We start from the raw sequence: 24,626 nt of genomic DNA, 5'->3' as shown, positions 1-24,626 counted from the left end.
GCTGCACCATACAGAGGGATGCTTTAGAGATGCCAATTTTTGATTGAGGAGCTGTCGCACATGAAAACAGATAAGCAGAAACTCATGTGTATACATAAACATATGAAAGAGGTGTTAAATCCTTATGCTCTGAACAGAATCGCATTCATATTCATAGCCACACATGCATAATCTACATAAACATGTCCCTATGCACAAGGGACACTTTTAAACATATAGTGGTTAATTCACAATGCCAGAAGTGAGATTACAATGTTTCCAGTGGCAGAGCCCTGCATTTTTTTGTTTGACCTAAAGATGTAGAATATGAATTCGAAGTGCAATGAAAGATAAAATTAAATTTGATTATCCCACTGGACTAGTCCAGATTAAATAAAACTAAATAGCTTGCTCATTCGTCCAAAGAAACATACTCGCGTTTTCCTACAGATGCTGTAATAAAGGCAGCTCTAATCTAATTATAACATTTTAAAAATAAATTGTTTTTGTGGAGGGCAGAAAATAATTGCCAAAGCTGTTGGAAACTGCAGTACCCCACTTAAAGAGGAAAGAACATCAGTGAAGACAGTGATAAGAGAAATGTATATATATAGATAGCATTACACTACCTACCAGCACTTGCCCACTTCAGCAGGGCCTGACACCATTAATATTGAATTTCCCATGACACCCTGTCTTCTTGATCATGAATTCATTTTATACAGTGTTGAAGCAGTAAGGAATTCAATCATATAAACATGTCAGAATAGACAGAGGAGGCCCAGGTTTGAATCCCCATCCAGCTATGAATTTCATTGGTGCTTTGTCATTGACCTATCATTGAACCAGTTATTCTCCTTCAGCTTAGCCAAAGCCAGATTCAAGGTGTCATGTTACCTACTTAAAATAGATGAAGAATCTTAGAATCATAGAGTTGGAAGAAACCACAAAAGTCATCTAGTCCAACCCCTGCTGTGCAGGAACTCACAATCAAAGCATCCCTGACAGATGGCCATCCAGCCTCTGTTTAAAGATCTCCAAGGAAGAAGACCCCACCACACTCCGAGGGAGTGTGTTCCAATGTCTAACAGCTCTTACTGTCAGGAAGTTCCTCTTAATGTTGAAGTGGAATCACTTTTCCTGTAGCTAGTATCCTGTTCTGTGTCCTATTCTCTGGAGCAGCAGAAAACAAGCTTGCTTCATCCTCAATATGACATCGCTTCAAATATTTAAACAAGAGGGAAATGTCTGAGCCCTATGCCCATCTTGGCTCTTCTCATGTGGAAACAACCAGTTGGACAAAGAGAGCATTCTCCCTGCATGAAAAATCAGAGGAAAATATTCCTATTGAGAGCCTCCCCTTGACATTATCCTTCACCTCATGTGATAAGTGATGATACAGGGAATGCTTCTCTCATTGCATATTTACCTTAACTAGATAACATAATGCTCAAATAAAGTATATTTCATGAGGTTTTTACAAAGCTGTTATGGAAGACCTCTACTTTTAGGTTTGTGAACCGAAGATAGGATGCATATGAATGAAACTGCACCCAACAGTGATTTAGCCAGGGGGAGGGGTGTCCATGGGGTCCAGACCCCCCATTCCATTAATTCCATTAACAAATTCCTGCATAAGGCAAAGGTCCACTCTAGCATGTCAAATGATGGCACTTAGTCTGGACCCCCCCTTCCCAAAATCCTGGCTACATCCCTGCACCTGAGCTTTGAAACTGATAGGAACTTTAGGCCTTAAATATCACAAGCTATTTTAATCGGACATGAAGCAAGAGGCACCCTGTGATGTGTTATTTATTCATTATGTATATGCAAATATTCCAAAATCCAAAAAAACTTTGAAATCCAAAACACTTCTGGTCCCAAGCATTTTGGATAAGGTTGACTCAACCTGTGTTATGATTCCCTTTCAGGTAGACATAAGTAGTGCCCTAGAGAGGTTCCATATTTTTTATTTAAAAGCTATGTGACATGGTAATATCCATTGGGTTTATTTTTATTTCCTGGTCACTGTAATGATGAGATAGGGAAAAGGCTGAAGAATCTGTATTATCTTCATGGTATGAAACAGGAAAGAAGCCTTATATTGTTTTTGTGATTCAGATCACCATAGTGACAACCATAGTGAGATGCTACAGTATGCCCGTTATTTCAGAGTTCTTTACATATTGCTGTGGCTGCCAAACATAAATAAGATGATAACAACCATTACCAGAAACCATTGGACTGCATAACTGGCCCTTCAAAATAGGTGTGCCCCCCCCCCCCCCATCCAGAGTCAAACCTAAATGTCCATCCGTTTATAGATTTTCCATCCTACAGTTCCTGAAGTTTAAGTTTCAAATTGTTGCTTCTCCTCCACCCTAGTATGTCACTCAGACATATGTGCAGGCTTTTAGCCACCTTCCTGCAATTAAATGGTAGGAAAAAAATAGAGCGGGTTGTATCCACATATTTTTCCAGATGTTTCATGGAGATATTGAGAAGTACAAATGAATAAATCAGAAGCTTGATGCACCCCAATTTCAATAGGCAGCAAAATCTCTTAATGGCCAGATGCTGTACTTACTGTACATAACTTTTTAGTGAACAGTTTAGGATGTGTCATTGATTTGTAGGACACAAGTTACTCTTTTGTCTTACTTGTGTCCTATCTTTTTTTCAAAAAAACGGGCTTATCTTAGTGAGTCATACACTATGGTGCAGGTAGACTGATCGATAATGGTTAACCCAACCCATAAGGTGAACATAACGATAAGCAGGAAGCTGAATGTGACACATACACATGCATGTACACCCACACATACACACACCAATCGACCAACTGCTTCTGTTGTTTGAGGAGAAGCCATAGAAAAGAAGGAAGAGCAAATAATATTAGAGAAACTTGGTATCCAAGATGGAAGACTGGAAGAGTTGTGAAGATTTTGTTACACACACTGTAGATTTTAAAATGCCAGCCATTCCTATAGTATGCCATGGAATTATTTTTTTAGTTGAATAGATTTTCTATCTGAGCATTTCTTTTATTTTCTGAAATGAAGGAGACAATAATATGCTATTCTTCATTATCTCCATTTGGCCTTCAAGGAGTATGCCCAACAGATTTCAATGAACATCAGACTTTATGGTGCTGATTCACAGAACTGAAACAGCACATCATTGTTGCAGATGTATTGTAAACCCAGGGTGATCTGAATAAGTTTAATCATATGGAACTTATCAGGAACTCATGCAAATAATGGAAAACTGGTTTGTTTTTTCTTGTAGCATTTTTTAAAAATGAAATACATTAATTGAATTGCTTCACAGTTCTATTTTCTTAGATATAAAATCATCTTCCATTTACAGCAGCCATTTCTCTAGATGTTGGGTGAGTTTTCTCAGTACTCTGTAATAATGAGCTATATTTTTCAATGTTTCTTTTCCCAAGAAATATTCTTTGCACTTTGGATTTGGAGTAGACAAAAAGGATACTTGGTTACACTTAAGACAGTTGGTCATGGTAGAATTAATAAATGCGCAATTTATCCAAAACCAGGTTTTATTATCTACCTTTCTAACTGGTATGATTGACTCACAAACATCCATGCCTTTGTAATTCATATCCTTTGAAGACCAATGGAAAGTACAGTGGAATTTTCTCATAACCTGCTTTATATATTCTCTTTTCAGTTCTCACCCACTACAAACATTACCAGTTTTTGCTTCAGTGGCAGTCCCCAGTATTCCAGAACTCACCTTTTTGTTGTGCAACTACTGTTAAATCTTCTGAACAAAGCATTGAACCAGCATCTCTTAATAACTTAATCTGGCTTCTTAATCATTGTTTACTTCATTTCACTCTGAACTCGGATTCTGATTTACTCTGGTCCATGACTTTAATGCTTTCAAATAATAAGAGGAAAAGTGTTCCATTCCTAGAGAATGTGTGTGCCCAAACCATCCCAGTCGTCAATAGAAGGCAAACAATGGCTTCCTTGGTCCTTTTTCTGACACTTCAGTTCCTGAAAGAATGATTGTCTTTCAACAATATTTCCATTAAAGTTTAGGGGAAAATGGAGAAGGTGATAGGAATAACAAGACTGGTACAACCCATGCAAAGCACAGCTTAAAGCTTTACTGGAAGAAAAAGTATCATTGCAAAAGATATTGCACTCTAAAATACCTTAGATAAGGTATAAGCCCCTTTTAAAGACATGATATTGTCTGTGATGACTACCTTGATAAAGCACAAAGCAACATAAAGGATATTCTCTAACACAGTGGAAGTGTCTCTCACAATAGCAAAACAACAAAAAGAATAAGAGATGAAAATTACCTATGTGAGCTGCTTATACAAATAAACAAATTAAAAATGATTTAAGGCTTACAGAAATGATGCACCAGTTTCTTCCTCTTGAACTGTTTAAAATAAGTTTTTAAAAACAAATAATAAAAATGTCCCATGACAGCATCCACGAATCTTCTCAGTAAAGAAATTTTAGGTCCTTGAGACCTCCTTACTTGCACATTTCCAATGCAATGGAGCATGGCGGCTTATTCCTGAATCTGAATGAACTGGAAGACTAGCAACCTTCCGCGGAAATGAAAGAAAAGTCCTAGTTTGGCTTGGGCTACCTTCAATGTCAACTGGAAAGCGAAATAAGAGGATTTGCCAATTCCATGTTCAGCTCCAAGACTGATCTTCTGAGATGTCGCCGCAGCATCCAGCTGCCTAGCCTAGAATGACTGAGAGACACACGTATATGTTTGCGCACAACCTTTCCTATATGCCGAATCTTAACTCCTCCCATAGCAGTCTTTACAAATATGCAAGCGACAGCCTTATATCTATTAACCCTGTAATGTGCTCTGCTAAGTTTCAAGTTTCCAGGAATAATTTGGGAGAATTTTTTTTTCTGGGAGAATAAGAAACAACTCTGGCAGAGCCTGTCACAGTTCGCAGATCAAAGAATCAAGGTGCCAACGCGTTTCCTTAATGTAGACATCACTTCTTTCTTACCCATGTATTTTGACCCATGGTGCTTGGATGGTTATTTTCTCCCAACTGAGATGTGATAAACCAGCTTTATGTGGTGACCTATTTTCTTTTTAAGGCTGCACAGCCTGTTCATCAAAGGACAACAGAAAACCAAATCAAATCTCACTACATAGTTCGTCCTGAAGTCCTGTCCATTTTATTTTGAAAAAAAGAATCAAGCAGGATTAAAAATAAATAAAAGCAGGAACGCTTGATAACTGACTGCAGATTTTTATGCCTTTACTCAGTAATATCCTACTGAGTTGTATAAGGTTCACTTCCAAGTAAGTGTGCATCCAATTGCACTTTTAATGAGACAGGTATGCATAGGAAAGATTCATTTGTTTTATCGTGTTCTGTTGTAGTCAGCAGTTTGTGATGGCTTTGTCTAGAGAAAAGAAGCTTATTTTGACTGGGAGGGAGGGAAAGCATTCCATTCAGTGGCATGTCCAACAAATTAATTCATTTCCTTTAATATCCTCCACCACTTGGTTAAAAACAAAGCTTATTCAGGAAATTTCCTCAGACATCTTTGTCTCTCCGCTGACACAATGCCTGTGCCAGTAATTTACAAGTAATGGGCTACAGCTGTGAACTTTGGCTTCCGAGTTGTTTTGGTAGCTCGAGTAATTACAACAGTTTCATTAACATTTAAAGGGAATACTCTGCTCACTGCCAGTGAAGAGGCTTTTTACGCTGTGCCGATCCATGCTATATTTGCATTTGACATTTGATAATCTCTACGCAGAAGCTCCGAGTTATGAGAATGAAGTGACTTGAGAACGCCAAAATATTAACCCAAGTTGAATCTCTGTCTTCATCAAGGCAGGCTTTAGAGTTCAAGTGCATGGGACAGGTGGCCTGGCATATGGGATGCTACCTGGGGGGTACATTGATTCATTTGAGAGCTAAAGTGCCATTTTGAGCCCTCCTACCTGTATTTTGTGACAACCTTATCTATTACTTTATGAAGAGTGAAGTGTGTGTGTGTGTGTGTGTGTGTGTGTGTGTGTGTGTGTGTGTGATTTACCCAAATGGAGAACATAGTCATTAATTTAGGTAAGTATGTGTGGAAGAGGAACCTTTTCAGTGATTTTGCTTTTTCTCTCTCCCCTCTCCATTTGTTTTACATATTGTTTGTGGTATTTAAGATAAGGTAATTGTGTTTTATTGTATTTTTTAATTATTGCAATATTGCTTGCTAGAAAGGTGACTGGTAAACACATTTAGGAACCACTGAATTGCCCATTTTCACACACACACCTCTTCTATGTTTTTAGTGTGAATGCAGCAGCTACACATCAAGTGACTCCCACAGGGCTCAAGAAAGCTTTCTTTCCTTTCATAGTTCTGCTCCCCTCAGTGCTCCAGTAATTTGTATTGATAACAAAAGGAGGTGAAGATGGCAAAAATGAAGACATCTATGCATGTTTGATTTTCTGTAATGCTCCAAAATATTTTACTTGAATGTATACTTTTCATACCTGCCCTGGGTTGCACCCTGTGGATGTTAGGAAGGATTGGCTTCGAAACAAATGACACCTTTCTTCCATGAGGGGGTGTCAGATTGCAACAGAAGTCAAAAACAGCAGCTCAGATTCAGTATTGCAGTTACAGATTTGTAACCTAGAGTTATGGAACTGTAACAGATCCATATTCATGAAGGTTGTGCATGTATATGTGCCTTCAAATCACCTGTTGAATTATGGCGGCCTCATTATGTCGGAGGGTTTTTTTAGGCAAAGAATACTCAGAGGTGAGTATTCATAGGCCAGTTCCTTCCTCTGAAATATAGCCCGCAGCACCTACTATTCATTGGTGGTCTCCCATTCAATCACTAACCAGGGCTGACTTTGCTTAGCTTCCACAATAAGATGGGATATGGTACCTTTGAGTATTTAGGCATGAATACATAGTCATGTAGACTGTATTCACAATTGTCACACAAATCCCCCAATTACTACAGTAATAGCCACCAGCTGCTACAAATATGGTGGACATTGCACTGCTGGAGAGGTCATGTGTCTTTCAGTCCTTGCTCTGAACTAATTAATGATCTATGAAATGATTCCAATATTTCCTCTGATTCAGTCAATGTTCAAATTTTGGGTCTAGTCCAAATCCCACAACAGCTCAATTCCTTCAGACACTTGGTGGGCCTTTCATTGACTTGTCAGTTCTGTTATTATATAGCAGGTGTTACAGGGTTAAAAATCATTTCCACATTTCTCTTTTCTGTGAAATCTTCTATACCACTAAGCTGTGCTTCTGCTCTGTTATTTACCAGTCAAATGTACACAGTAGGCTGAATCCATTTTCCCTTCTTTAGAGCCTTAGTCTCATCCTAAATCTTCTTTGAATATTTCAGGAATCTTTCTGTCCAGGTGGAAGGCTCCAATTTGAAGCAAGAGAAAGGAAAAGATGGGAGAATCCCATTGGCTAAGTGCAAATCTACTTGCATGCTTTTGCCTGGAACCATTGTGGAATTCAGTAGAAATAATTAGCTTGTAATATGAGTGAACATTTTTATATATTCCCATCCCTAGCTTCTGTAACAAGACATCTGACTTTTGTGACACAACCACTGTTAAAAAATAATATGTCCACACCACATTTTTAACATGCAATAATTGTTTCATTAATTAATTCAGGAATCTTTTTAAAAAATAATTTACTGCATCATCATGACCTAGACAACTGGGTCAGTGGTCAAGTTTTTGTTTCAAATTAATTTCTTTAACTCACTGATTTTTTAAACTTTTATCACAAGGATGGGCATACCATTCTATTTCTCTTCCACTTTATTTTCACATGCACACACTCATGTCCATTCTGTTTTTGAATCTTTGTGTGTGTGTGTTGAAATATTTGCATGCACTTTTGCTATGCATATCTAAATATATTTCATTACATTATTGTTGTTGCATGCCTTCAAGTCATTTCCAACTTATGGCAATCCTAAGGTGACCCTATCATGGGGTTTTCTTAGAAAAACTCATTCAGAGGCTTGCCATTGCCTTCCCTTGAGGCTGTACATTTTGTTGTTTGCTCTGCACATTTGTTTAAGATGAATGTCTCAGCACAGTTTATATTGAAATTCTTACATTTTTCACCATGGCCATCACAGACATCAATGGTGGTTTGAATCTAAAGGTCTTTCCTCACCATCTTGCTGTTGTTCCTTTATATACCACCTTTTCTCCAATACTGATAATCAAGACAGCTTACAAATTACTAAAAAAAGTACAGCTTTAAAACATAAAAAATCAGTTTAAAACACATGTTTTTTTTAAAGAAACAGTAAAATAATCTAGAGAGTTAAAACCATTTAAAATTCATTAAAAGATAATATAAACATCAACAAAGCAGCATATCATAAACATCAATCCATATCAGCCTAAGAGCCTATGCAGACCTGCACTTTGTGCCGGCCTGTGGGCGGAGCCAGGGTGTAGCATCCACATGTTGGATGCCCCAGCCCTGCCCCCAGGATGCCATTTTGGCATGTGCCGGTCTACATGGCACACACCATTATGGCACGGCTCCAGCACTCATGTACACAATACAGCCCTAAAGGGGTGTCATAAAGCCATAGTGCCATAGCTCTGGCACCCCTTGGAGAACACAAAAAGGAGATGCTTTTTTCAGCTCCTTCTTGCACTCTCCGGAGGCCGGATTGGTGCCACAGTGTGTGGTTGCTGCATCCCTGATCTGGCCAGTAAAGGGGTGGCTGCATGCCCCCCATTTATACAGCCCCATCTGAATAAGAAAGTTTTCACCTGCCATTCTAGTCACCTGCAATTTCCCCCCTTGTTTTATTTTGAGAACAGCTTTCATTGAATATAGAGTGTTTTGCTGGTTTCTACTGCTATCTTTTTCTACCTTTTTAGTAAAGAATTTTTTTTTGGCTGCAAAATCAGCTTGTCCTCGATCTGATTTCTTCCCTTCTACCTCATATTTACTTGGAGTCACTCTGGTTAATTATCAATTTTAAAAACCTTTTGCCTGTAAGATCCTGCAGAGAGTTAGGCGCTCTACAGACCGTCACTTTATGCTGGCTTTCACACACTGGAAACCCTTACTGTGCCACTGTGCCACCATTATGGCACACACCTATCCACATGGTGCACACCATGATGACATCCATGGCGTGCAGCACCCAAATGGTGCTGGCCAGAAGGGGTGTCATCATGGTACGCAAGCACATCTGTGATGCCCCTTCCAGGAAGCTTCTCAGAGCAGCTTCTTTTAGGGAGAAAGTTGGTGCCGCAGCATGTGGCTGCTGTGGCACTGACTCTGGGCAGGAAGAGGCAGCTTCCAGCTGTCCATCTGTACTGCCCCTTAGTACCTGGAGGAGCTTTTCCCCAAACCAGTAAAACAAGTGCACTGCTTTTAACAGTTGTGTATGTATGTGTCATGTCTGCAACAGGCTTTCTAGTTGTTATTGAACTGCAGCACTAGCCAGCATAGTCTAGGGTAGAGTGATATTATTAGCTACATACCAACACCTGGAGGACTTCTTGATTCCCAGACTTGGCCTTTTACTTGTGTTCAAGTTACACATTTTATCTATGCAATAAAATTTATCATATTTTAAATTTATCTTGTTCTAGCTATTAAAGCAAAGGTGTTCCTCAGCTTTAATAATAGCTGTTATAAGTTGTCAAACCCTGCAACATTTCTGTTTATAACTCTTTGGAATACCAAGTGAATGAAAATTCTCATTAGCAGCCAAGGGTTACTTAGTGCTCCCATACAAATCTCTATTGGATATAAACAGATATGGAAAGTCTTTGGGTGTGTGTGTCATAATGAACAATGTACAGATTGCATGAATGGGACCAATATGGTAATAATATGAAAATTAAGCAACTAGCTAAGGCGATAAATCAGTGGGATTAGATATATTGTTCATTACTTAATTTAAGGGCTCATTTTTCTTTACTGGAAATAAATCTTAAAACAGATGTAAAGCTGCTTCACTTTCTTCCTTCGGGCTACCCAGTTTCCTTCCTGACTTCCTTTAGTAGTTAGATTTAGTCAGGTAATAACTCCACAGTTTAGCTGTAAAGCTTTGAGGTCCTACTGCTAGAATCTTTTGGCAGTGAGAGAAATGTGTAGTTTGGAAGAGGGAGGCATGACATGATGCACCCATACACAATCCCCCAAGGCAACGATAGGTGGTGCAGGGGAACTTTTATACTCTCAGCTCTCCTACTCATCATGCATTTTGATAGCAGTAGGTGATGGATGGAGGTGTTGTTTGTGGATCACTGGTTGCAACAAACAATTTGGAACTTGAGGCTGACATTGTGTCCCTCACTTTAACACTGGCAGTGTTATTAAGTAATATTAAGTCTCCTCACAAGGAGGCCTCTGCCACGGTGGCAAAGGAGAGATTTGAGTGTGCCTCTCCCAGCTTTGCTGTGGTGTTGAAAGTCACCCCATGAGGAGACCTCTGCTGCCATGGTGAAGGAGAGGGCCAAGTGTACCCTTTTGGCTGCTGCCATCCCCTGGCAGCCTTCACCCCCACACCGGCTAACATCAGAAGTGGGGATGCCACTGCTTCTAGTCCATTCTGGGGATTCTGAATACGTTTCTAATTTCTGATTTGGCTCTTCCTTTATGTTGATGAAGTCTTGCCTATGGAATGCTCAGTTTCCTATATGTATATCCATTTCTTCTGGGAATGGACTTTCAGACTATGGACAGCTGAATATGTCTATCCATTACCTGGATGTCATTTTTTTTTTAAAAAAATGGTACATTTCCCAAATCTGTTTTGAGTGTAGAGTTTCATTTGTTGTCTGGGGAGATGAGAAAACTGGCTACTAAGAAAACCAATGGTCCGGTAACTGTCCTTTTTGGACACTGAAATGGAAGCTACAATGTCTACATGCACTTTAAGTTTGCATGTAGGGACTCTCTTTATTGTCTTTATATGATGGAAGATTGGTGTAACCTCCTCACAGGATTAGATTTAGGCAGATAAGGAAGATCATGTCACTTAACATCAGGGTTATCCCAAGCTTCCAAAACATTCTGGAAAGTTGGAAAAACCTCCAGAGCATTGTGTAAAAGGGCCAGGGGATACATCATCATTATCATCATTGTCATCATTGCCATCTTGTTTATATGCCACCTTGCTCCAAAAATTGGTGTCCAAGGCAGTTTACACTTTTAAAAAGGAAAAATACAGCTAAAAACATACAAAAAGTGTACATTAAAATGGAATTAAGCTAGCTACAATATTAAATCAATTTAAACCTATACTTTAAAAAGATAAACTGTAAATCAAAAAATAAAAAGCATTGAAAAGTAGTTCAGTTTAAAACTATACAGCACTCTCACCCTGTTTTAAAAACGTTACTGTTTAATAAGCATGGCAGAATAACAAGGTTTTTGTCTGCTGACAGAAGGACAGCAAGGAGAGGACCCTTCTGGCTTCCCTAGGAAGAGAATTCCAGAATTTAGGAGGCAGCCACTGAGAAGACCTTATCACACATCCTGAGCAACTAAGACTGTTTCATGGTTAGGATTCTCAAGTAAGCAGTAGCACACGGTACATCATCCAACTTCTGTATACATGGTTTTAACAGCATGCTAGGTGCTATGATAGGAACACATTTCCCCCCAAACAAAAAAGATTTATATATATATATATATATATATATATATATATATATGTATGTAAACTTTTTTTGTTTGGGGGGAAATGTGTATATATGTGTGTGTGTGTGCATGTGTGTGTGTGTGTGTATATATATATTACGTTAGCTGTTTAAAATCAGTTTAGGAGGTGGTGGTGAGGGTGTTTGGAACTTCATATCATCTCCCAATGTTCTTAGTGTTGTGTTTTTCCAGATTCCAGAACAAGTGTCTTTAGCATAGGCACAGGGCAATGTACCGGAGAAAGATGTTGTCCTTTCCAACCCACAAATCATACTCTAACAAAAAGAAAAATAATGCTTTTGCATCTCTACTGCCAATCTAAGAACTTTTTTATTGCTTGAAAATTTTGTTACAGCTTATTCATTTCCTCTTTTATCTCATTGCCTTTATATAGCTGATTTGCTATTCACATGCAGTCCTTTTTGGGTGATAAGAAGAATGGGTCTTGTGTTTGTCTTATGTTACAAGGACAATTGAGCTTCAATCTCATCCAAGTAATTTGAGCTGAGCCACTGAAATACTCAGTTGAATATATGTTGCAGGTACATTAAAGTGCAGTAGTGCTCACCAGTTTCATGCATTTTAAAATAGATTGCACATTCCATTCCACATGGCAACATTCCTTACTTGTTTCATTAAAGCTAGTGGGATTTCTCTAAAGTAACAAGTAACTTGAAGTTTTTGATCACTATTGTAAATATGATAAATCCCACTAACCAGATTTATTACTGTTGACCACATTAACGAACAATTTTCGATTTCCTCAGAATTCCTCATGAGGAATTTGAAATCTTGTTCAATGGAGAATTTTGGAAGAAATTCTAGATTAAATGATGAAATACTTCAGAAAGTTTTATTCCACCTCCCATTCCAGCTTAAATAAGAATCCAATCACCAGAAAGAGTATTTCATTAGATGGCTTATATAACTATGCAGCGAGCCCTGTGTATCCCCTAGGTTTGATTCCAGGACCTCCCATTAATATCAGAATCCATGGATGCTGAAGTCCCTTTACATAAAATGGCATAGTAGAATGGTGTTCTTTATATAAAATAGAAAAATCAAGGTTTGCTATTTGGAACTTCCTGGAATATTTTCAAAGTGTAGACAGCTGAATCTGTGGATGAAGAATCCATGGATATGGAAGGCTGATTGTATATCCATTAGTCTATAAAGCTAAAAGGGTTTGTCTAGTCACAAAGAAGGACAATGGAAAACAATTGTACTAAGAAATTAACTTTTTTAAAAAAAGAAAATCATATTTGAGTCCTACCATATGGAGTAAGTAGTCTCCTATCTCCTCACATTTCATAATATTCATGAATACTCTTCAGGAGTACCTCTCTGTCTGTTTGGGCCCATAGAATCATAGAAGTAGAGGAGGCCACTAGGGCCATCCAGATCAGCCCCCCACTACACAAGTTGAATAACCTGCATCTTTTAGCATGAGGCTCAGTTCAAGTTGGATGGGGGACAGGGCTTGGATGCTGATCAGGCCCAGTTGGGTAGGGTAGTCTCTTGAAACACCTTATGGTATGGGTAAATGGGATCATACTCAGCTCAGGGGCAGATAGACCTGCCTCATGCTCAAGTGCCAAGGGAGTCACACAGTAGCTTCTGCCCATGTGGATTACTGCACCTGTCATCTCAGATATACTCATCAGGTCCAGACCCAAACTTAGTGCAAGCCTTCTGAGCTGGAATCAGGAAGGTTTTTCAATGCAAATATATCCTGGTTGATAAAGTTGCTGCTGAATCTGCAAATATTCTTAAAATGCATATTCAAAAATATGAAACATATCAATGTGAAGTTTCTGCCAGTCCCCACAACAAAAACACATCACTACTACTTGTAAATATTTAAATGCCATTCATTTTGAAACTGAAATAATCCTACACATTTCACTGAATTTGGACATAGAGATTAAGGCTGAAATCTTGGATGGTGTGTGCACAATTCCTTCCTTCCCCCCTCCAGGTAAATGGTAAGTCTGCTGAGGCCACTGCCACAGCTGTTAAATGGCTATGGAAGGGGAGTAGGGACAGGGTCACATCCCTGCTGCAGTTTGTTAGATGAAGAAGCAGAGGTTTAAAATACCTCTGCCTCTCTTAGGGTTTATTTCAGGAAGGACATGATCCAGTGCCCAAAGCCCATATATCTTTCTTCCCATTTCAACACAGCAACAACCTCATGAGGCTTGGGAACTGCCTGGGGATCATGATTTAAGAAGCTATGTATCAGATTAAATCAGAAGTGTCTAGTTTTATGTACCACAATCAGTTCTAGATAATGATATAAATGGCATGTTGCCAGAATGAGCTGTAATTGCAGATGTAAACAATAGTCCTCAATTGCCTAGCTATTTTTCTTTTTTTTTCTCCCCCCCCCCTTTTTTTTTTTTTTTGGTTAAAAAAAGCAGTATTTCATGTTGTAATATTAGACATTCCTATTGCATTGACAAAGAGCACTGGGAAAAAACAATTAAAGAAAGAAATGAATTTGGATTTAACAGTAGAAACTCAATGAACTATGTAGGCAAAGGAGGAAGATTAGGAGCAGTCCCAACAGAGTTTTCTACATCAGCTTGAAAAATCTATAGAAGACAGGAATTGATCACAACATAATCACAATGAATCAAGAAACATAATATTTCAAACTTACTCACATGCAGGATGTGTGTGTGTGTGTGTGTGTAATATGCCTTCAAGTTGCTTGCCAACTTATGGTGACCCCATGAATTTTATAGGGTTTCTTAAAGAAGAAATACTCAGAGATGGTTTTGGCAGTTCCTCCCTCTGAAATATAGCCTACAGCACTTGGTATCCATTGGTGGTCCCCCATCCAAACACTAACTAGGGATGATCCTGCTTAGATTTCAAGATTGCATAGGCTCTGATGTTTTGGGATATTTACTCTTCCCCCACATATACAGAATCTCTCCTCTAATCCAGAACATTACTGAGCTCTGGTAGTGCAATGATTAAATGCTGATACTGCAGCCACAAGGTTGTGAGTTTGATCCCAGGGTTCCAAGGTTGACTCAGCCTTCCATCCTTTCATAGGTCAGTAAAATGAGTACCCAGCTTGTTGGAGGCAAGTGCTTACAGACTCAACTGCTTAGAGAGTGCTAAGTTCACTATGAATCAATACAGAAATGTAAATGCTAAATGTTATTAACAAAAATATTGTAACATTCTATACATTGTTATTTAGTTTTGATTTATATCCTGCATTTCTCCTGAATGGGAGCCAAAGCATCTTGCTACCCATATTTCACTAAGCATTTGGATTTTATTGCTTCTCCTCTCACAGCTGCTCTGAACGGAACATTAGTTCTGCCACTGCTGGACCCAGAGTGGCTTTGCTGCTCTGGAGTAAACTAACCTGTTTCACACACCAAGAAAAGCCTCCGACTTCCTATATTGTCTCCTACGACTAGACGTAAGGAAAACCATAGAAAAGCTTGCAGGCTTGAATGCCTTTATTACATCCTCAGCTGAACACCTAATCATCTTTCACTTCTCACTCCAATTTGCAGGATTAGAAACCTCAAAGCTCAGGGTGGTAGCAGGTGCTGAATGTTCCATGCTAGCAATTTGAAAAATTGCACTGCAAGCAAATCTCCCACACTGCAAATTAAGGCCTGGTGTCTGTTGCTCTATGCTGCAGGCTCAGAAAAGAATCAGCAAGAATGGAGGAAGATGTATGGAAGTGAGCAACAATAATCACAGCTGTGGCTTGTACACATGTCTGTGGGACTTACAAGAGTGGAGACTCATTCTGAAACTTGGGGGGTTCAAGGATTATTTCTAATAAAAATGTCAACTTTTCCAACCAGCAGTTGGCACTGATACCAATGTTTTAAAAATACATTTACAGCTGGACACAAATGATTACAGAGGTTATAAAAATTTAAGTTTTCAAATTAACATACTCCAGAGGAGTATGATGTAATAAAAACAAGGCTTTCTGGCAACCTAAAGTCTAGCAGATTTATTGAGGCATCGACATCTATAGATAGAGCCCACTTCATCAAATACACGAAATATCAACTTACGTAATATTTTGACAAAATGGGCTTTTGTCCATGTCAAATACATTCCACGACAAATATATTAAATTGCATATGTCACAAACATACTGCTATTTTTAAAGCAGTATCATAGCAATGTTAACAGGAATCATCAATTGTGTCTAAATAAGAATATTAGAAGGTTACAATACTTCCAGTACCTGCTGTACTAGAAAGTGTCCTTTTTTCATCTCATTTCAGTCAGGTACTGGTTAAGAATAAATTTCCTTTCTTTCTCTGCCTCTCCCCTGTTCCACATATTGTTCCCCAAAGGTGTCTCAGCTCAGCTGTCTGCTTTAGTGATGAGTGGCTCAGACACCCAGTGTTATCAAGGAATGCTCCGGGTGTCTCTGTAGTCCTCGATCTGACAGCTTGATACAAGGAGAACCACAACAAAGAAGCTGACACCAAAGGAGAAGAAAAACGTGAAATTTCCATGTTTATATGATGTCTAGAGAAGAGGAGGAACAGTGTGGTGACGGACTCATGAGTATCAAACTGGACGTAGGTGAAAAGAAACCAACAATAATAATTTTTTTAACAAACTGGAATACCCCCCAATTAAGCATTATATAAGACAGAAAAAAATCTAACATAAGGAGAGATAAAGGACAATAGGACTCCATGCTAAACCATGAGGTGGGAGTTTAGCTGTCTTCAAACTCATGGGCAATGCTATCTTTTCCCTGACAATAGTCTGTCTGTCTGTCTACCTATCTATCTTAACAATAAAATAAAACTTTATTTATACCCTATCTCTCTATCAATGACAATCGAGGCGGCTTACAGTTAAAAGAATCCATACAAAATCCCATATCCCTCCCCCAAAAAAACCCCATCAATTAAACAATTAACTGTTAAAACACACAGTAAAATATAAAAAAAACAAGCGAATGAGGCAGCAGTAAAAATATTGAGAAATGTATACTGAGCATATCTGCAAATGATATATAGAGGTGTGGTTTTTTTTTTTTGCACAAACGTTAATAGTGTAATTTTCCTCTGTAAAATACATAACAGATCACGAACAAGAACAAAAATACACATATTAGAGGTTGTGTACCATAGTAATTTCAGATTCATACTGTCCCCATGTTTTATTTTGTTTTTTTCTGTAACATGGAAGCTGTTATGTTATGAAATGTTCACATTGTATAGTAACCTCTCCAGGGGCTGTACTAAGACAGAGGTTTATCTGAAGGGTACATAGATGAGGACTTTGTGCTTTTCTTTTTTAAAATCTGAGCTTGCTGACTGGACTCCAGCATTGCCATCATTTCTAACTCAAAGTGCTGTGAGGATTAGTGTCAGAAGCCTTTCATCAAGCAGGCTTTTTGCAGTGTTTTGATATGCATTGTGGTAACATTGATGACTAGAATCCTGTATGGAAGATATGTATGTGTAAGCACTGTAGTTAGAGAGCCAGTGTGGTATAGCCATTTGAGCATTGGACTAGGACCCTGGAGGTCAGGGTTTGATTCCCCAGTCAACCATGGAAACCCACTGGGTGACTATGGGTCAGTCACACATTCTCAACCCTAGAAAACCCTGTGATGGGTTTGCTTTGATTACCTTTGATTACCTCTGCCCAGTAAATGGGGCTTGTGGGCTTGTGAATACATAACAGTAACATGTGCAGAACTCTAATTTACTTATTTGTAACTGCTGTAGGGGATTCTGGTCCATGATTTTGGTTATTTGATTTGTTTTTAATCTGTGTTGCATTTCCTTTTTAGAAACGATGATTGCTAAATGTCTCCCATGCTATTTTTGTAGTAGAAATTCAGGATGAATCTATAATAAATAGACAGCAATAAATTATGCTACTTTTATTGTTGCTATTATTCACCTGAAAACTGTCAGTGATTAATTATTGCCCCAGAAGGGGTCCAGTGCCAGTTTTTTGCTTTTTGTTTTGCCAACCTTTGAGCGTTATATTTTCCACATTTGGGAAAGACTTCCTCTTTCTTACTTTTTAAAGCTTCCTTGACGTTTCTCATTAACTAAGCTGTCATCCTCTTCAACTTCATAGCTTTTCTAATCTGTGGTAGACATTTCATATGACTTCTGGCTGCAAGGCTTGTGTCTATAAACTTTCCATTGAGCTTCTATTATAACAATTTTATAGTAGAGGGGATTTGACCCTATAGACTCTTCCTTTCAACTTCCTTAGCTAATCCCTTCAATTTTGAGGGTTCCTTTTTTTGAAATGAAATTTGACCTTGCTGGAATTCGATACTATTTTCCATTTACAGGTATGCTGAACTAATAGCATTATGGGTCACTGTTCCTCAGGAGTTAAAAAGCAGTTTCATTTCAGACCAGATCTAGGATATCCCATTGAATTACTGTAAATCAAGGGTCACCATTCCATTATAGGATTAATGACCAACTGTTCTAAGACACAATTGTTTATTGTATCTAGAAATTTGGTCCTTTTGTCACAGCTTGTGTGTACATTTATTTAATCAAATCACTAGTTTTTGCAACGTCTCTCCTGGTTTCTTTTTTCTGTCTCAAGATTTGGTACAAATGAACATGCACAATGACATGGACCAGAATAATATTGTTTTATGCCTCTCCATTTCTTGCAGTAATTCTATAGCATCACCCCTCCTCGTCTATGAATTGTGTAGAGCAATATTATACCCAATGTATCCAACATGGGCAAATGGGCAACCTGCAGCTTTGGGGCCCTTGGTTGCTCCCTCTCTACTCTCCCTGCCAAGCCAGAAGGATCCCACACCCATTTCTGTGCAGTCCAGCTATTCAGGTCAGATGTAATTTGGGAAATGCTGTGCCTTATTGTAAGCAATTTCTAACTATCAACTGATAGTAGTTGGCAAAGAGAAAGCAGACTTTGAGAGCAACAGGTTTGTGCAACACGGGGACAGGCTTTGCCATGTCATTTCTATTATATAATCTTGAGTTACTGACTTATTAAGCAGTTACTGACCAGATTTTTTTTGTCTGTTTGATAGGCTTATTGTATTTATGATCACTTTTAGTACCAATCATTCCCAGTTTGTCATTTGGACCTGAAGGTTCAGGCTTAGATGCATAACTACAAATTGTGTTGTCAGTGCCCTTTCTATGTATATTTCCCACTACATTTCTGTAATCTCCCCAGAAGAGATGCAAATCTTTTTGCTAATTTTTTTCTCATATGCAACAAAGAAGTTCAAAAGTTTTCTGTGTGCTGTGTGAATTTTTATGCATCTTAAACTTATATTTGGAATTTTCTGTGAAGAATTCATTTGTATTAAAAAAAGGAAGTTTGTGCTACAATGGATCGGGGTTTTTTGCACAAACATTTATTTTGTTTAATTTAAAGTCACCCTTTCTTGTCAATCATGGACATATTTACAAATATTCATTATCCCTAGCTCAATATTCTGATAAACTGAAACATTTACACCATCGCCCTGAGTGACAGCTTTATCGAAATTAGTGGTCTCCTAGCTCTTCTCAGTTTTAATCCAGAAATTAGCTTATAGAAACAGCTGTTCTGTAGCATTTTAGTTGTCCCTCTATTGATCAAGTAGAGTCTTTCTTTTTGCTACTAGTTCACTTTGTCCTACAGTGTTTCCCAATAAACTAATTCATTTTATTATCAGGTCTCATCCACATGCTGAGACTGTATATCGGGGACTTGGAAAAGTTCTTATCCTCATCAGGATGTCTTGACACATGAAGACATCCCGCTGACACATGAAGATAGGGGTAGTTCAACCATGGTTGGGGGAGGAATGTGAATATTTTTCAAGTCAGAATTTCTTGTGAAAAAAATCTAGGAAATCAAGGAAATCTTTTGTTTTCAAGAAAAATGTTTTTGTTCAAAAAACAGTACATTTTGCTGTGCCACCGTCACTGGGTTTGGCACAAATGCACTATTTGTATGCCAAATATCTTTTTCCTCATGTAAAAGAACAACACTAATTAGAACTAGATCTTTTTTTGTTTTGCTAGCTCTATATGCTAAATGACTAAGACACCAACTTTAACAACTGCAACATTGGCAAGTTGGCCCAATGGAGTGAACTCCCATCACTAGTCCCAACTTCTGCCAACCTAGCAGTTTGAAAGCATGTAAATGCAAGTAGATAAATAGGTACTACTTCAGTGAAAAGGTAACCATGCAGTCATGCTGGCCGTGGAGTCATCTTTGACAATACTGACTCCCTTGGCTTAGTAACAGCTACCACCCTCTATAGCTGGGCACAACTTGACAAATCATGTCAAAGGGAAAACTTTAACCTTTACCTTTATATGTAGAAGTAGGAATATTTTTAAACACCCTACTTTAGAGGTACTGGAATTTAATTTAGATTTGGACTATATAGTTCCCTGTGTTTGGGGGACAAATGAGCACAAGAACTAGTGATTCATGTTCTGTCTTATATGCCTATCTAAATACAATGCGATGTCCATAACCTTAATAACAGCTAGGGCTTTTTCCCCCAAACACTTCTTATGGTAGCATGGCATTACCTGCTGCATGCTCCAGGAAAGTCACCCTGGCTGATTACATGGGGGTGGCTTCAAGATGCTCCAAGGATGTAGCGTTTACATGCTGGATGCTGCCAGAGCACCCAGAAGCTGTCCTGGGGCTGCAGCGGGGCTGCCAAAGACAGCCCTTTACCAGCCCAAATATTTGGGGTAGCACTAGGCAGATTGGGGCTGTGGTGTGCAGTTGTTGTGGTCCTGGGGCGACCAGTTCCAGGGCAGTCCTAATCCACCCTTTCTGGGCCATCTGTTTTGGCCCTTACAAAACCATTTCTTTCTGTTTTCCTTGTTACTAGTATATTATTTCTAGCAAGAGTCATTTCACTCCCTCTCCAGCACTATGGAGGTGTGGACAGCACCAGGGTACTCCTTAAAGGTGACACCACTGCTTTTCAAACATCTGCCGTTAGGCAGAAACAGACTGTGGCATTCACCTGTGTCCCATTAAAATGCTGAAGAGATGGGGTGAGTGAGGTGATACTCAGTGAGAGGAGAAAGGTGAGGCCCTAATTTTTTAAAAAAATTCAAATTTCAAATTTCAAAAAACTAATTATATATTTTTAATTTTTTAAAATTTTCTTTAAAAACTTCACATTTTACCAAATTTTTAGTTTAAGCACATGAAACTATGTGTAGAAACTATTTTTACTTTAAGCACATGAAAATATATTTAGGCTGTGTGTATGATATTGTAATTTAAAAGTATAATTTTAATTTTGCTGGTTGTTTATGTCACAACTATTACCATTACAGTGCGCCCACGTTATACACGGGTGCACTTTACGCAGACTTGAGAGTACACACTCAAGCTGAGGGGAGCGCACGGGGCACAAGGGGCGGTGCGTCCCATTCAAATGAATGGGGCGTACGCCCGTGGTGCCCTACGTGCTCCTGCACTGCCGCGCCTCTGCACACAAGCGCCATTCAAATGAATGGGGCTCCAACATATAGGGAATTAGCCTTACATGGGGGGTGGGGTATGGAACGGATCCCCTGCGTAAGGCAAAGGCAAGCTGTACATACAGCAACGTATGGTCATTACAATTTATGAGTACCATTAGTAAAAAAAGTGTTACTAAAGGCTCTGTATGGTATGGTATAGGAGGAGGTCAATGTGGGGAGGTGGCACCATGAGTTACCGCACCCAGTGACACCAACCCTAGTGATGCCACCTCTCTCCAAGGGCAAATTCCCAGGCTAAGGAGGAGTCATCACATAAAAAAAGGTTTCCCTTCTATACTAAACACTCATTTCTTTTTCTTCAGTACGACAAGGCATTCGTGCCCCAAAACGTTATCCTCCATAACAGCAGAAGGCTGTGTAGCTTAGATCTATTTCTATTAAGCATCTTACCATGCAGGCAGATTTCCTGAAGTGTGCCTCTATTGTTTAAGATTATTTGATTAACCAGAAGACAGTCTGGATCTTGCATATAAAAATATTCAAGTAATAGATGAATTCCCTAAATGTAGCTGTTGCAAAGAGAGTTTTTCATACAGAGACACTATTTTATATTCAATGGGGAAAATGAACAAAAGCATTTTGATAGGTTAATTAATTTAAGGGATTATAATTGAAATTCAACCAGGAACTTTCTGAAGGAAAATATTTACTGTGATCAATCCCCCTCCCCCCCCCCATGATTGCTCTACATCTCACACAATAATGTCGTAATTGCATGATATAAATATATTACTATTGGAAGCTTTTTTTGTTTTGTTTCTTTCTTTTCACTTTCCTTCTATATTAAGGTGAATGTTGGTGAACTTTTTTTTCTTTCATGTGGGGGAGGTTTGAATCATCTTGGATGAACAGAACAATGAAGCTCTGGTGTTTACAAAATGTGTCAGATGGATAATGTTCACTAATGAAGGGGTATATTAAAGTATAGCAATTCTTCCCAGTTTTATGATGTTTTAATGGTACTGGTAATAAGGGAACTGAAGATGGATACTAACAATAAATAAGTATCCAGCTCTGAATTAGTAAACAGTTTGGTATGCTATAATATTATCACTGTATAATGAACTAATTTAAAAGGAAGCATACCTATATCTGTATCCATTGTACACAAGATAGTCCCATGCTATTTTGTGTATAACCTTTTTAATCTCTTTTATGAAGTACTCCAATGAGCAAAGCAAACACACTCACACTCAGAAAGAAAAAAAGTGCAACCCTAGATGCTGGTTGGCAAAGAAGTAGCATACAGCACTGTAGCTTAATACCAACATCCTGTCGGTGATATACACTAATGTAAACCCTGGTTAGGAGGGACATTACAGAAAATTGTAATAATGAATAATATTCTGACATGTAGACAGAAATCAGTGGAAAAGGAGAAATGGGTAACAGAGTTTAGACATAGAAAATTCTTGATTCTGTTGTTCTGTGTAGGTAATTTTAATTGCTGGATGGGTGCTAGTAATGTAGAATAGTAGCTATGGGTATATTCACATGGTGAATAGACAAATTACATTTTTTAAATAATTAATAATAATTTGTTTTATTTATATACCGCTATTCCAAAGATCATAGCGGTGAACAGCAAGTAAGCTAATTTCCAATGTAGTGGAGAAACTGGGACTCCTAACCATAGCACATGATATCTCCATATCCATATTGTCTAGCTAAGATATAATAATATTTTAATAATATAATATTTATTTATTTATACCCCGCTCTTCAGCCAAAAGGCTATTAATGGCATAGCACAATGTACTGAACAAAAATAAAATAAAATATTGTAAATGTTAACTACTGCTACTATTCAAGTTCATGGTTCTCATTTTATCCTCCAGCAAATTCATTCAAAATCAGACCTGTACTGGATTGTAAGCTCCTCCTGCAACAAAATGTAGCATATTCCCCCCATATATTTAAAATGCACATTATTGTTGCACATTTTTTGTATGTATACATATCTGCATACATTTCTGATTGAATGGACTCTTGTGAAAAATTAAGAGGTATCACTGACATTTCACAAAGAGCAATCTACAAGGTGTAAAGCACACACACACATATATGAACAGAGCCTTCAAGTCCCAGATAATAATAATAATAATAATAATAATAATAATAATAATAATACTGTTTATTTATAGCCCGCTTTTCCAAAGAGATCAAAGTGGGTTACAACAAAGGTACTACACAATGTACAAATTTACAAACGGCATCCACATAAAAAATCGATGACAATACATCAGAGTATTAAAAACAAGATAAAAATTATAAGGTTAAAGACCACAACAATAACTAGCTTAAAATGCTAGTGTAATGGGGAGAGAGCAGAAATCACAGCGTCTGGGGGAAAGCCTGTTGGAAGAGGAAGGTCTTCAGCTTCTTCCTGAACAGGTCAAGGGAGGTAACTGAGTGGAGCTTGCCAGAAAGAGAGTTCCAAAGCAGTTCACAAAAGTGGCTAGAAAGTTTCCATGGTTGATGGTATCAAAAGCTGTAGAATGGTCCAGCAGAACTAACATGGAGTTACTCCCACCATCATCATTTCCTGTGTATATTGTCACTAACATGACCCAACCCTGTTTCATAACCAGGTCTGAAACTAGATTGAAATCAATCTGGCTGGGAATCATGTAGTCAGCCACCAGATCCCCTGAACCTCCAAATCTACTAAATTCCCCTCCCTCAAACCATGCAAAAATGTGTGTGGAGTCTTGCAGCCAAAACTGAATAGTGAGTGTTTGGGCTTGAAAATGTCCCCCCTCCCCCAGTAAAAAACAAAAAAACAAGAGGTAAATCAATCAGCGGTGAACAAAAGTGACTTCCATTTGGCCAAAATGTCATGGTCTTTACCATCAGACATGCCAGTGCAGCCCACCCATGATCTGGAGGATGCTCAGTGCATACCCACCTCAATCTAAATTTTCTGGGTCATGTAGGATGTTCCAAAGGCAAATAGTCAAAGCACCACAGTTATTATAAACATCTGGAAACTGGATATTTTTATATTCCTATTGTTAGACCCTGCCCATGCCTGAATCTACCCCTCCTCTTTAATATCAGATTTAAGCCCTCTATGATCCTAATGGGGATGAGAAGATCACATAGGCTAGCTTAGGGGTTGCCAAGAGGATTTGTTTGCAAGACATTTCAGAGGAGGTGACAAATGCCAACACTGCACTAACAAAGGAATGACAGCTAGAATGGTGAGAAAGAGTAAACAACTCCATCAGCATGCACATTAAGGCATTCTGCTGCAGCAATACACCCATTCTCACCCCCAGGTTACATCTTTGGAAGACCCAGCTTCAAAGTGTCATGTAGGCATGTCAAAGTTTTGGGCCATTTTGGGCACAACAATCCCTTGGATTTTGTCCCAGGCTACAAATTTCCTT

Source organism: Sceloporus occidentalis, unplaced genomic scaffold (assembly GCF_023333645.1).
Source record: "Sceloporus occidentalis isolate IW3139 unplaced genomic scaffold, rSceOcc1.0.p SCAF_6, whole genome shotgun sequence".
In the NCBI taxonomy this organism is placed as follows: Eukaryota; Metazoa; Chordata; class Lepidosauria; order Squamata; family Phrynosomatidae; genus Sceloporus; species Sceloporus occidentalis.
The sequence above is the reverse complement of the archived record's forward strand: the minus strand, read 5'-3'. Positions refer to the sequence as shown.